The sequence below is a fragment of the Heterocephalus glaber genome, unplaced genomic scaffold (assembly GCF_053883595.1).
Source record: "Heterocephalus glaber isolate CG9 unplaced genomic scaffold, H.glaber_assembly_v1.0 deba00001538, whole genome shotgun sequence".
NCBI classification, from domain to species: Eukaryota; Metazoa; Chordata; class Mammalia; order Rodentia; family Bathyergidae; genus Heterocephalus; species Heterocephalus glaber.
This window is the reverse complement of record NW_028258333.1, coordinates 18,776,891-18,792,247: the sequence shown is the minus strand read 5'-3', so window position 1 is coordinate 18,792,247 and position 15,357 is coordinate 18,776,891. Positions and strand designations below refer to the sequence as shown.

The window sequence follows — 15,357 nt, the reverse complement described above, 5'->3', positions numbered from 1 at the left end:
GTAAAATGTCTTTTGCCAGGACACCTTTACCAGTATATTATCAAACTCACCTCCAACCAGGAGGCTGCAAAAGAAGACCTCTTGGGAGGTTGCGAAGAGGCGTGCAATGTCACCTCTACTGATAATGGATGAATTCGTTGGCAAGTCAGTAGATTCTAATGGGATATCAATAAATTACCTTCGTAACAGAAGCATTTCTTTTGAATGCTAAGGCTGTCAGCTTCAAGCTACTCAAAATTAATTTAAATTATCATGGATATTTGCCAGAGATAGAGATCTAATTGGAGAATTATAGATAGCAGACAGTTGGCCTGGCTGTTGTAGTTGGTCTCCGGGGCCACAAGTGCTGCTCGCCGATGAAATGGATTAATCTCAGAGGAGAAGCTTTTAGATCTTCACACAGATCCACCATGGAGGATGTCGGTATCAGTATTTGTAACTGCAGATTTCTGGTCTCTGTCTTCTCAAGGGCAACATTTTGCTCACTGGAATGTTTCATGGGATGTTGTGGAAGAAGCCCACTTTTCACAGTACAGGCTGAATATCCTTTTTCTAAAATCCTTGAGACCAGAAGTGTTTTGGATCTCAGATATTTTTGGATTTTAGAATATTTGCATATGCTGCAGGAAATATTTTGGGGAGGGGTGCATGTCTAAACACAAAATTCATTTATGTTTCCTATCCACCTTCTATATATAACATGAAGGTAACTGTACAATATTTTTAATCATTTCATAGTATGGAATTTTCCACTTGTAACATCGTATTAGTCCTCAAAAAGTTTCAGATTTTGGGTGATTTTAGAATTGAGGTAGGGAATATACTGATGAGTTAGACACTGTCACTGTATTTGATGACATCTCTGTTGAGTCCAAGAGACCTGAGAGATGATCTAGCTCAACTTTCTCATTTTAAAGATGAGGAAATAGCCATAAAGCTTGTTAGGTCTGACAGAAAATGTTTTGATATATTCATAAGATTTGAATATGTCTGTGTGTGAAGTTACTTTCAGTGAGAGGTGTTGCTTATTTTGGCCAAAGGAGACAGTCAGTCTTTGTACATATATGGATTATCTTTTCTTTGATCTTTCTTGGATTTTCTTTTAATAGCTGTGTGATTATGTAAATGATATTTGCTAGGCTTTTGATTTGGATCCAATTAATAGCTGGCACTCAAGTTCTTTGGAAACTCAAAACACTATATGGGAAAACCCTTTTTGGTGATGATAATAATAAGGTCACTTATTATTGACATGGTTTCTGAGACTTCTCCCATTTGTTATTGTTTCTTATTAAAGCACTTCCTGAAAAGGCAGGAGAATGTTTTCCATCTTGGATGGCACAGTTTATGTTGACTTTCTCAGAGAGAAAGTGAAGCTCAGGGAAGAGAGTGAAAGGGACCACTTTTCTATGTTTATGAAGAATGGAGGTGAAAATTTGTTTTGATGGAGAAGGCCAGTTGGCAATGGAACTCAATGAACCTTTCACAAGGGGACTTATGATGTGTCAGGCACTGGGAGGAACTCAAAGAGGGACTCTGGGTCTATTAAGGAGATACACCTGCAGCAGCTGGTGGTTGGTGAATGGCATCTCTATGGTAAGCAAAGGAGGAGCCATGCCTTCTCACTCAGAAGTTTGGAAAAATGTGTCCCTGGAGGAGATAGCTTTTGGGTTGGCCTAGATACTGGTTGCTTTAAATGGTTTCCCAAAAGAAAGGAAGAGGAGACTAAAAGTTGTAGGATGCAAAAATTTATGATTCCTTTCTGAATCTCTATGACAAAGATGGAACCAGTGGCCAAGCTTAGAAATGGTGTGGGGAAATGGAATATCTCTGTGGTGTTGATTGGCTCTGTCTCCATTCAGCAGTATTGTCAAAGGCTGTTCTAGAATACATAGACCTCCTGTGTGTAAGTTAGGCTGATCCAGGGACATGAACATAGATCTGAACTTCTAGGTAGATAAGTTCTTAAATATGTTCAGAACCCCTTTAACGGCTTTCCAAGGGGTCTTTTCACACTCCTGGTTGGGAGTGAGTTTGATGATCTATTGATGGGGGTTGTCCTGGGCTTACTCCTTCTAAATCAGCATGCTGCCTGCCAGTTTCTGACAATCTCACCCTCTTGAAGTAGTACCTACCTTACCCAACCCCACACCCAGTCAATGATCCCTGTTCCAATGGCCACCAGTAAGCCCCATATGATGGATACATGCATTGTTTGTGCCAGAAGCTTGTGGTTTTCCACCTGCAATCCATCCTCTCTTCTTTTATTTTGTGGAAGTAGCAATGTATTCACCTAAAATGAAGCCTCTCTTACAGGTATGGATAGCTATATGACAGAATTCTGGCCAATGAGACAGAAGTAGCAACTGCTGTGTGGGACTGACACCAATATTCCTTAGAGGGGAAAGCAGAAGGGAAAAATAAATCCCCATGCTGTTTCACTTTTTTGTGGGTTTTTCAAAATCCATCCAATTAACTGAATTAAACCTCAAATAGCATAAAATTTCATACCTAGAAGTGGGAAAACTAAATTAATAGAAACCATACAGTAGAATTGGCTGAGCAAGAGAGGTTGGAAGGCAGCTGTCAAGGACTTGGAGGTGCCAGATGGGAAAGTGGTGACCCTAGTAATGTAATGTGAAATAATTTGGTCAAACTGCCAATTGCTTTACCTTGAAAAGCTATTTTGTGTTGCTGAGGTTACAGAGTAAGGAGGACTGAGAGAACAAATTAGATTGCTGGCAAGTGCTTTGTCTCTTGCAGCAAAAACCTGGAGCACCTCAAACCTGTGGGCAATCAGAGATGGACCGAAATATTACAATATACATTAAGTAGCATATGTTAGTTATAATATAATTGAGAGAGTTGGGCACAGCTCAAGAGTTAGAAAGTAAAGGATACAAATCATCATGGATTGATCAGAAACACACTGGATGCTTACTAATATTTGTGAGAGAATTATATTACCCTTAAGCCCCTAAACCCTACTTGCAACTGCCTGGTATGGTTCAATTCCTACAGCAACCTCGAAGCACTTTTTTTTCTTCCTCCTCCCAGAAACGGGCTTGGAAATGTGTTTCCTCCCTACAGAGTCCTCCCCACATCCATGAAAGAAGTGGCCATGGCGGAGCATGAATGCGGAATAACTTCCCAGAAAGAGGCAAGGATGGCCATGTACAAAGACTCTTTCCACAGAACAAGGAGCTGCCACCCTGGCCAGCCTGGGGATTCTTGCTCTTCTTACCCAGGAAGATCTGGTCATTGCAATAGATAGTGGCTGCTGTGTTTTCTGTCTCTCCTTTTATACATGGAAGTTTTCAATGTAGTTTTTTCACCCCTTCCCCGGGGTTGTATGTTGGGTGTATTGGGCATCGTTGCAGAAGTCATGCGTAGAGAGCTCTGCCGGCTCCCACCAGTCGGCTGGGAGGTGGAGCTACGTCCAGCTGCCTCGCCCAGCCCAGCCACAGCAATCAAGATCTCCTCTGTCGCGGAAGACACTGAATCACCCCGCTGCAGACAGGCAGGTCTGCGCAAGCCCTACCGAGGTCCTGAGTACCAGGGAACACGCCTAATCACCCCGCTGCATACAGGCAGATCTGCCCACGCCCTACCGAGGGCCTGAGTCCCATGGAACACGCCGAATCAGCCTGCTGCAGACAGGCAGGTCTGTGCATGCCCTACTGAGGTCCCCAGTCGCGCAGAAGACGTCGAATCACCCCCTTGCAGACAGGCAGCCACCTGGTTCCACACTACAAAGACACAGAGGACACCAGACCACCAGACCAAGGTACTGAGTCCCGCTGCTCCTGGTCCAGAGGAAGGGGCTTCCCGGCCACCATCCCTCCTGCTGCTCCCAGCCCACAGGAAAGGGCTTTTGGATCACCATCCCTACCACTGCTCCCAGCCCCTGTCCCACCTCTCCCAGATCAGAGGAGGTAATCCCTGCAGGCGCTAACAGCCCCCCACACCCCGCCCCAGTCGAAATGAGAAAACATGTAAATAAGTCTCAAAACCAGACTTCCAGATCACCTACAGCAACCCCAAAGGGAAAGGAGATGGAACACTCTGATACTCAATCACCTGGACCCACTGAACTGGCATCAAAAGGGGATCTGGAAAAAATGAAATCAGAAATAATTTCTCAGCTAACAGGAGAAATTGTGCCCCTAGTGCAAGACATGATTAATAAATCTAGAGAGGAGCTCAGGAACATGATGGAATCCCAACATAAGAAACAAATGGAATCCATAAAACAGATGCAAATAGATTTCCAGGACATGAAAAACTCCATTGAAAGTCTACACAGCAGAATGAGCCAGTGTGAGGATAGAATTTCAGATATAGAAGATAAGATTGCAATTAGTGACCAGGAAAAGAAAAATTGCTTCAAAATTATAAGGGAACATGAGAAATCTATCCAGTAGCTGCTAGATGATGCAAAGAAGAATAACGTAAGACTGATTGGGCTCAATGAAGAAACAGGAGAGAGTGGAGATGACATAAAAAAATCTCTTCACAGGGGCCGGGGATTTAGCTCAGTGGTTCCGCCGCCTGCCTCGCAAGCACAAGGACCCGAGTTCAATCCCTGGTACCAAAAAAAAAAAAAAAATCTCTTCAAAGAAATAATGGCAGAAAATTTCCCAAGCAGGGAAAAGAGCTTGACAAACAGATAAGTGAGGCATATAGGACTCCAAATAGCCTTGATCAAAAAAAATCTACACATAGGCATATAATTGTTAAGATTCCAGAAACCCAATAGAAGAACAAAGTTCTCCAAGCAGTCGGAGAAAAGAAACAAATCACATACAAAGGAAAGCCCATCAGAATCACAGCAGACTTCTCAACACAAACCCTCAAGGCAAGAAGAGCTTGGAGTGACATATTCCAAGCCCTAAAAGAAAACAGCTTCCAACCCAGATTGGTGTACCCTCCAAAACTATCTTTCAAAATGGATGGAGAAATAAGACACTTTCATGACAAAGAGCACCTTAGGAACCTCATGAATACCAAACCAGCACTACAAAGAATTTTGCACAATATCCTAGGAACAGACATTGAGGATCACAACCCCAGGAAGCAAAGCAGAGTGAACCCATCTGGCATGACAAGAAATTAAATGTAAAGGGGGAAAACCCAACAAAAAGAAAAAGTCATGGCAATGACAAGTCAATATGTTTCAGTTAGAACCATCAATGTTAATGGTCTCAATTCACCAATCAAAAGAAATAGAATGGCAGAATGTGTCAAGAATCAAAATCCAACAATAGGCTGCATACAAGAAACACACTTAATTCAAAAGGAAACTCATAGACTGAAAGTTAAAGGGTGGAAAACAATACTCCATGTGACAGGAACCTGAAAAAAAGCAGGAGTAGCTATCCTCTTTACAGATCAAGTAGATTTCAAACCAACACTGATTAAGAGAGATGAAGAAGGACACTACATCCTTGTAAAGGGAAGAATCCAAGAGGAAGAGATGACAATCATAAATATCTATGCACCAAACACTAGTGCACCCAACTATATAAAACAAATACTAACGGACATGAAAAGTCATATATGCACTAATACAATTGTAGTGGGGGACCTCAACACCCCACTGTCACAAATAGATAGATCAACTACAATAAAAATAAGTAATGAAATACTAGAACTCAATCAAACGCTTGAACAAATGAACTTAACAGATGTTTACAGAGTCTTCCACCCCACAAAATCAGAATACACATTCTTCTCAGCTGCACATGGGTCATTCTCCAAAATACTCACACATAGAACATGTTTAAGTAAGTGCAAAGGAATTGAAGTTATCCCCTGTACATTATCAGACCATAGTGCGATGAAATTGGAGATCCATAGCAAAAGAAACTAAAAAAATTTCATAAACACATAACAACACACTTCTGAATAACCAATGGGTCACAGAGGAAATTAAAGAAGAAATCAGACAGTTCCTTCAATTAAATGACAGTGACAATACAACATATCGGAATCTATGGGACACAATGAAAGCAGTCTTATGAGGGAAATTCATAGCAGTGAAAATGCATATTAGGAAAACAGAACAAGGCCAATTAAACAACCTCATGCTGTACCTCAAGTTTGTAGAAAAAGAAGAGCAGGACAACCCCAGAGCTCATACAAGGGAGGAAATTATAAAGATCAGAGGAGAAATCAATGCAATGGAGACTAAGAGAACGATACAAAAAAATCAATGAAGCCAAGAGTTGGTTCTTTGAAAGAATCAACAAAATTGACAAACCTTTAGCCAAACTTGTCAGAAAAAGGAAAGAAAAGGCCCAACTCCATGCAATTAGGAATGAAAAGGGTGAAACTACAACAGATCCAGCAGAAATCCAGAGGATCATTAATACCTACTTCCAGAACCTATACGCCAATAAGATGGAGAACACAGAAGAAATGGACAGATTTCTAGATACAGATGAATTACCAAAGTTGAACGAAGAAGACCTAAAAATTCTGAACAACCCAATATCAACCAATGAAATTCAAAATGTAATTAAAAATTTATCAACTGGGGCCGGGGATTTAGCTCAGTGGTTTCGTTGCCTACTGCGCAAGCGCAAGGACCTGAGTTCAATCCCTGGTACCAAAAAAAAAAAAAAAAGTATCAACTTAGAAAAGCCCAGGCCCTGATGGCTTCACTGCTGAATTCTACAAGACATTTAGAGAGGAACTACTGCCACTACTGTTTCAACTCTTCAATGAAATTGAAAGGGAAGCAATACTCCCAAATTCATTCCTGGAAGCAAGCATCACCTTGATCCCCAAAGCAGAGAAAGACCCAACTGAAAAAGAGAACTATAGGCCAATCTCACGAATGAACATGGATGCAAAAATCCTTAATAAGACAATGGCAAATAGAAGCAGAAGATCATCAAGAAGATCATACACTCTGATCAAGTGGGATTCATCCCAGGGATGCAGGGAGAGTTCAATGTATGCAAATCAATCAATGTAATACACTATATCAATAGAGCCAAGGACAAGAACCATATGATTATCTCCATCGAGGTAGAAAAAGCATTTGACAAAATCCAACATGCATTTATGATAAAAACCCTACAAAAAATTGGAATAGATGGTCTCTACCTCAAACTGATAGCCATCTATGAAAAACCAACAGCCAATATCATACTAAATGGTCAAAAACTGAAATCCTTCACACTAAAATCAGGAACAACACAAGGATGTCCACTATCAACAATCTTGTTCAATATAGTTCTAGAAACATTAGCCATGGCAATTAGACAAGAGAAAGAAATAAAAGGAATAAAGATAGGTAATGAAGAAGTCAAATTGTCATTATTTGCAGATGACATGATGCTCTATATAGAAGACCCCAAGAACTCCACCAAAAGTCTTCTAGACTTAATAACCAAATTCAGTCAAGTAGCTGGTTACAAGGCCAACACACAAAAATCAATAGCTTTCCTCTACACCAATGACAGACTCACTGAGAGAGAAATAGGGCAAATAATTCCTTTCACAATAGCATCCAAAAAACTGAAATACCTAGGAATCAACCTAATGAAAGAAATCAAAGACCTCTTCTCTGAAAACTATAGCACTCTGAAAAGAGAGATTGAAGATGATATCAGAAAATGGACAGACATCCCTTGCTCCTGGGTAGGAAGGATTAATATAGTGAAAATGGCCATACTTCCAAAACTGCTATATAGATTTAATGCAATTCCAATTGAGATTCCAGCAGCATACTTCATAGACCTCGAGAAAACAATCCAAAACTTCACTTGGAACAAGAAGAGACCCAGAATAGCAAAAGCAATTCTAGGTAACAGAGACATGGCAGGGAGTATCACAATCCCCAACCTGCAACTCTACTACAAATCTACTGTGATAAAAACAGCATGGTACTGGCAAAGAAACAGACCTGAGGACCAGTGGAACAGATTAGAAGATGTAGAAACAATGCCAGACACACTCAGCCATCTCATCTTCGAAAAAAGAGCCAAACACCCTCACTGGAGGAAAGATAGCCTCTTTAATAAACGGTGCTGGAAAAATTGGGCTTCAACTTGCCAAAGATTAAAACTAGACCTGTATCTCTCACCATGCACTAAACTAAAATCAAAATGGATTAAAGATATAAATATTAAAATAGAAACTCTGAACCAGTTGGAACAGAGGTTAGGTAGAACCCTTGAAGACATCGGTGTAGGAAAAGATTTTATGAACAAAACCTCAGTTGCCCGTGAACTAGCACAAACAATCAACAAGTGGGATCTCTTCTTATTAAAAGGCTTCTGCACAGCAAGAGAAACCACCAGCAGTGTGAAGAGACAACCCACAATGTGGGAAAAAAATCTTCATCTGCTCTTCCTCAGACAAAGGTCTACTATCTCGAATCTATAAAGAACTTAAAAAGATCAGACCTCCCAAATTTAAAGACCCAATCCAAAAATGGGCATCTGAAATGAACAGACATTTCTCAGACAAAGAAGTAGAAAGAGCAAATAAATACATGAAAAATTGTTCAACATCACTGGTCATTCGAGAGATGCAAATGAAAACAACATTGAGATTCCACCTCACTCCAGAAAGAATGGCTGCATGAAATCAACCAATAACAAATGCTGGCGGGGCTGTGGGGAAAGAGGAACCCTGCTCCACTGCTGGTGGGAGTGTAGACTGGTGCAAGCACTGTGGAAATCAGTATGGAGATACCTCAAAGAACTAGGACTAGAGGTCCCATTTGACCCAGCTATTCCCCTGCTGGGTATCTTCCCAAAAGAATTAAAAGAATCATACCACAATGATATATGTGCACCCATGTTCATAGCAACATAGTTTGTGATAGCTAAAACTTGGAAACAGCCCAAATGCCCATCAACTGGAGACTGGATAAAGAAAATGTGGTTTTTAAAAATAAAATGGAGTACTACTCAGCCATAAAAAATGAGAAATTAGAGACATTTATAGCTAAGTGGATGCCCATTGAGGCGATACTCTTAAGTGAGCTAAATAGGACCCACATGTATAAATACCAAATAGTTTTTCTGGTGTGAGAAACTGAAAGTGTAAAAAAAGGACTAAATGTATAATAGGTAATGTGAAATAGGAAGAAAAGGGGCAAAGGGGAAGGAAGTGGGAGGGCTAGGGGAAAGGATAGAAGGAAGTGGGATTAATATGAGAAAATGGAAAAATAGGAACAAAATCTTTGTAAATAGGGAGGAATGGAGGGGTTGAAGGGAGGGCTGGGCAAGGGTGAAAAATAAGAACCAAGAGAGATTATGTAAAGGTGCAAATTTCCAATGATGAATGTCATTATATTGTATGCCTAAAATGTACCAATTATTAGAATGAATAATTGATAATGTAAAATAGGAAGAAAAGGTCCAAAGGGGTAGGGGTAGTGGGAGGGGCAGGGGAAAGGAAAGAAGGGAAAGGAAAAATGATGAGAAATGGAAAAAATGGAAATAAAATCTTTGTAAATAGGGAAGGGTGGAGGGGGTGAAGGGAGGGCTAGGAATGGGGAAAAAATAAGAACCAAGATGCATCATGTAAAGGTACAATTCCCAATGAGAAATGTAATTGTGTTGTATACCTACAATGTACCAATAAAAGAATTTAATAAAAAAAAAAAAGAAGAGATGTGTAGAAGTGGCGGAGAGGACCACTTGTACCCATCTGGATACACTGATGGATGCAGCTTGGGGGGATCCCTCTGGGGAATGGGAGTTTACGCCATGCATGGAAAGTGAATTATGTCCGAGTAACCAAAGCTGTACCAACCTGACATTCTTTCTCCAGACATTTCATGACAAGAGAGAAAAATAGGCCTCTCCCTTTTTAAGCCTTGTTAATTAAACATTCTGTTACAGCCAAATAAAATCCTTAATTAGTACATTGCTTTAATTAACTCTTGACTCTCAGATTCAGGACCCAGAATACAGGATAACCCTGAGTCAGCTTCACCTATGCTACTTTGCCAATTAGCACTTATTGAGTAACTACCTTGATTTGGAGACGCACACAAACACACACACACATTTTAAATTAAATTGAATTAAAAATACGAGGCATGTTTCAGCCCCTTAGAGAGTTGAAAGCACACACAAGTTCTCCCACTGGTTTATTAGCACCATTGTGCCATTCACGGTGTTCCAGACAAGCCTACAACTGACTGGGAAACACTGCAATACAAACTATCAGGACTCCTGTAAGTGGGCTTACGTTTTAGAGGAGAAAAGCACTGGCTAGTTTTCCTTCATCTGTGTTGCTGAGTGGGGCTAGGAGAAGGCAGTGCCCATGATCTGGCCTGTATTTCATGAACAAGGGTGGGTTGTGCCAGGCACCGTGCTAGGATAGTGAAGAAAAGATGAAGCCTTGTGCAGGCTGAGCTCCACCAGAGAATAAGATCATAAAATAAACAGAAACAACAAAGTGTGCTAAGGGCCATGAAAAGTGCATCTGTGGGCACACAACGGGTTCCAGGAAGCAAGGCTTGCCAAGGTTAATATTGAGGCTGAGAGACCTATTCCCATATAAATTACACTACTTGAGCACAGGGCCAGGCATGCTGGCACACGTCTGTAATCCTGGCACTTGGGAGGCTGAGGCAGGATTGCTGTGAGTTTTGACTACAGTCTGGACTACCTAGTGAGTTCAAGGCTGGCCTGAACTACATAGCAAGACCCTGGCTCAAAAAATAATCAACCAACCAAGCAAACAAGTAAAACAAAAAACAGAACATGAGGACATAGAAGGGACTTCAGGGGTTACCCTCCCAGCCTTCAGTTTTACAAATGAGAGAAACGTACATTAAAACGAGCCCAAGTTCCCAAGTCACTGTGGCTATCCATTACAATCAGACTGTCGTGTCCACACTGTAGGAACTGGGCAGCCACTAACCCTGTAGACCACACCATCAACATATAGCATGAGTTAATAGGTTCCTCGATGGCACTGGGATGATTATTTGAACAAAACAAAAAAAGGATAATTATTTCACAAATCCTTTTAGAACAATGGTGCTGTTTAGATGCTTCTGGTGTTTAGACTTTTTCATACATAATCTACTTGCTTTATTTATTTATTTATTTATTTATTTATTTATTTATTTATTTATTTTTGTGGTGCTGGGGATTGAGCCTAAGGCCTTTGCCCTGAGCTACATCTCCAACCTTTTTTTAATACTTTATTTTGATACAGGGTCCTGCTAAGTTGCCCGGGCTAGGTTCAAACATGTGATCCTCCTGTCTCAGCTTCTCAGAGTGCTGGGATTACAGGCATGTGCCACCATGCCAACTTGTATTTAAATTTTTAGCATGTAATTGCACAGGATCTGACCTCATCTCTAATTAGCAATAACCCAAATATTTATAATAGCCTGTAATTCACTCTATTAGCTAGCTGTAGGTCCCCAGGCAAGGCATTTAAAATCTTTGAGCCTCGGTTTCCTTATCTGCCAAATGAGGTGGTTTTTATGAAGTTTCTTTCCAGCTCTGGCATTCTCCTGGACTTTGGAGCTGAGTTAGCAAGACAGAGATGGAGTCACCAGCCTCATTAAGAAGTACAAACACAACGCATGGAAGTTTTAAACTGCAGAGGAGATGGGCCAAATTGTTTTATCAGACTTTGAGTATCTGCCAAGGCGAGGGGAGGAGGAGCCCAGGGGCGGTTTTACATTGATGTGCACATAACCCCAGCCCAGCTCTTCCAGAGGGCAAGAGGAAATGTATCACACTGAATCAAAGTTCTTTGGAGCAGCAGAGAGAACCAAGGTTTCAAGAAGTGGAGAGGCATTTGCCTGAAGGGTGGGGTACACAAGAAATACAGTGTTTCCACTAATGCCCCATGGACCCTCCAACTTGGCAAGGACCTAAATGGTGTGGGAGCTGGCTTTGCCTCTCCCCTCCTCTCCCTGGATCGCTTGCTTCCAGGACTCAGGGCTGGAACGCCTGACGCAGAGAATCCTCAGAGGAAACCGAAAGATCAGGGAGCACAAAGGTTCGGTCGTGTGTCTCTTTGGGAAGCTCCCCCCTTCACGAGCCTTCCTGTGGGAAAGGGCGCAGACAATGAGAAGGCAAGTCAAAGTCCATGGGAGAAAAAAGAATCCTCATTTGACCTCTTCCTGTCACAAACTCAGAATTAAGGAGAAGGAAAGACTGTGAAGGAGTGTAATTCCTTGGGTCCCTCAATGGTCCCCACGGCTACTCATGTACCCTCTTGGTCTTTAATAGGGGTGAGAAAGAAACGAAGTAGAGGGGAGAGAAGACACAAGATGGCTTAAATAGAGGAGCTGGGGTGAAAGCCATCCAAGTATGTTCTACCCTGGGCACTCCCACAGTGACCCTGGGAGAGGTCGGGAGAAATTGAGGAGGTGGGGCCATTGTCACTTAAGACCCTGCTGTCACAGAGGCACATGTGCACAGTTAAAAGTTATGGCTGGGGAAGGCTATGGGCAGGCCAATACCACAGTTGAGCTTTAATTTGATGAGTTTCCTTCCGTGCATGTCTTTAGGACCTTGGGCTTGAAATCATGAATTCTGTGAGCATAACAAAAAGGTACCCTCTTCTACGGTTACTGGTGAGAAAGCACACACACTGATTTTCAACAGGAAACACAATTATTAAGTGGGCAAAATATTTGCACTGACCCACTTGATGCCTGTTTTCCCTGAGGGCAGGATGTGGAGGAGGGAGAACTTCAGAGAAAGGAGCATAGGTGAGCCTGGGAGGGGCCGACTCAGGCAGCATTGGGCAACCACCCCCATGCTGCAGCCTTGGCATTGCCAGGAAAATTGTCCATTACCCAAGACTCCCCTCTACGAGACACACTGGCGAAGGCATCACTAACTTCTGGCTCCTACAGGCTTTCTGCCTTATTCTCTGCACTAGGCAACCCTTTCAATTCACACCCACTTCCTCCAAACTGCACTCTATGACATCAGTAAAGACCAGTTTCTACTCTCTGAATTACAGGCATAATCACATTTCAGTCCATCCTCTAAGATTACTGTGATTCCAGTTTTAGATTCTATATGCTCTCATGGGTATTTGTGAAGCTGGCTATTCAATGGTGTCTGTTATTTTTACCAGCTTAATTCTCCAAACAAACTTGTCTTGTTTATTTCTAAATTCAGGGTTGTGACGAGGTGGTCTCAGTGTTGCTCCCAAGTACCAAGGACACTGCTAAGGTCTGAACATATTTCCCCAAATTCCTAGGTTGAAGTTTAATCTCCATTGTGGTAATAGTACGAGGTATGGCCCTTTGGGATGTCCTTAAGTCATGAGGGCTTGGACCTCATGAATAGATTGGCAACTAATAAAATGACAGGGGAGAAGTAGGTTAGGACTCTTGTGCTTCTGCTGTTCTGCCATGTGAGGACACAGCATTCATCTGCTCCAAAGGAGGCACCAAGTTAGGAGCAGAGAGCAGCCTTCTCCAGACACGTGCTTGGTTGGTACTTTAACCTTGGACTTTGTCTTAGTTACTTTCTCATCACTGAGACCCCACAATATCCCCTACCATCAAATTACAGGAGGAAAGGTTTATTTTGGCTCAATTTGTAGGGGTTTTAGTCCATAGTCCACTGGACCCAAGGCAAAGTGGCATGGCAGAGGGGCATCACAGAGGAAAAGGTGCTCATGACATGGCAGACAGGGAGCAGAGAGAGATCAAAGAGGAGCAGGGAAAGGAGATACACCTTTGCAGGCCATACCCACAGTGACTCACCTTTCTGAACAGACCCCTCCTCCCAACAGCAAGTCATCTGTAACTTCCCAGCATCCAATCACCTTCCAAAAGCCCCACCTATGAGTACATGAGGCTTTGAGGGGATATCTAGACCCAAACCATAACGTTCTTCCCCTGGTCCCCAGAAGGCTCATGTAGATCCTTTCACGCAAAATATATTTAGTCTGTCTCTAAGAGTTGCCCGAGTCCTAACAGTTTCAGCACTGCTGAGAAGTCCAAGTCCCAAGTCTCCTCTGAGATTTAAGGCAAACTCTTGGCTGTGAGCCTCTAAGAATCAGAGGAAAGTTAAACACTGCCAACATACAAAACACAGGGTAGATGTTCCCATTCCAAAAGGGAGAAATAGGGAGATAGAAAGGAATGGGGTCAAAGCAAGAGCAGAACCCAGTAGGGCAAACATTAAATCCTGTAGTTCTACATCCAACACCTGGGGCAATCTGGTGGTCCTGCTCTAAGGCATTGATGGTGATTGCAACCCTCATGACTTCTCGCTTGGCCCGGCTTTTCTCACTGCTTGTGGCTTTCCCCAGATGTCCATGTTCCCGGTACCTCTAACTTCTCCGCTCTACTTTCAGCTTTACCTTCACAGCTTCACACATTGCCCTCTCAGGGGCACACTGCCTGGGCTCTCAGGCCTTCTGAAATCTGGGTGGATACCTCCCTGGCCTCAGAACTCCAGCATTCTGCATGCACATAAAATCAGCACCATGAGGATGATGCCAAGATCTGCTGCCAGCTGGAGCAATAGCTGAGCCCTTTTTATCTTGTCAGTGGTAGCAGAGGCCTCTAAGTACTTGGATGGCTGAGCATGATGAACAGAATGGTGGGAAATCAATTCCCTAGGCCACTCTTCTCCAACAGAATGCCCTGGGGCTCTCTTCTCAAAGTAGTCTTTCAGTTTCCCAATTTTGAGCCTGGAAAGGGTGGGACTTGCTGGTTCCTAGGATGCTCTCAAGCCATTTTTCCTATTGTCCTACTGTAAAGTATTAGGCTTCTTAATGCTAATCTTTTCAACTACCAAGGTCTACTCTGCTCCAGCTTTGCAGGCTCTGACTTTACTGGAGCTCCCTTTCTGGGGAAATAAATCTTTTCAGATGGCTTTTTTTCCCCTCCTGATTCTCAATGTAGAGCTAGCTAAGAGCCCCCAACAGTAGCCATGCCACCTCCTCAATATTAGTCTGCCTTGAAATTTCTGCTGTTAGTCTCAGTCTCCCACAATGTCTCTGGATATGAGCAAGATGCCCACAAATATTCTTCCAGAGCATAATACTCATGGCTTGGAGTCTAACTGCCAATGGAGTCTTTGTTCCCAACTGAAACTTCCTGAGACTGGTCTTTACTGGCTGCATTTCTATCAGCTCTCTGGTCTTCCGAGCTCTGATCAGAATCTCCCATCAAGCTCAGGTTACTGAATTCTAGGGCAGCTTCTCCAGCCAACATCTCCAAACTTTTCCAAACTTCTCCTGTGAACCAGTTTCAAAGGTTTCTGATCCACATGGTCAGGAAGTCACAGCAATGACCCTACTTCTCTAGTACCAAAATCTGTCAGTTACTTTTCTCATTGCCGAGACCCATATCTGACACCTGCAAATTAAAGGAGGAGAGGTTTATTT

At 42.4% G+C, this 15,357-nt stretch overlaps 1 protein-coding gene across 6 annotated transcripts in view; it reads right to left on the bottom strand.

Moving 5' to 3' along the window:
• The window catches only part of Pdzd2 (PDZ domain containing 2), a 392,505-nt gene that overhangs the window by 261,588 nt on the left and 115,560 nt on the right, over window positions 1-15,357 (bottom strand). The gene's annotated exons all lie outside the window — the stretch shown is intronic.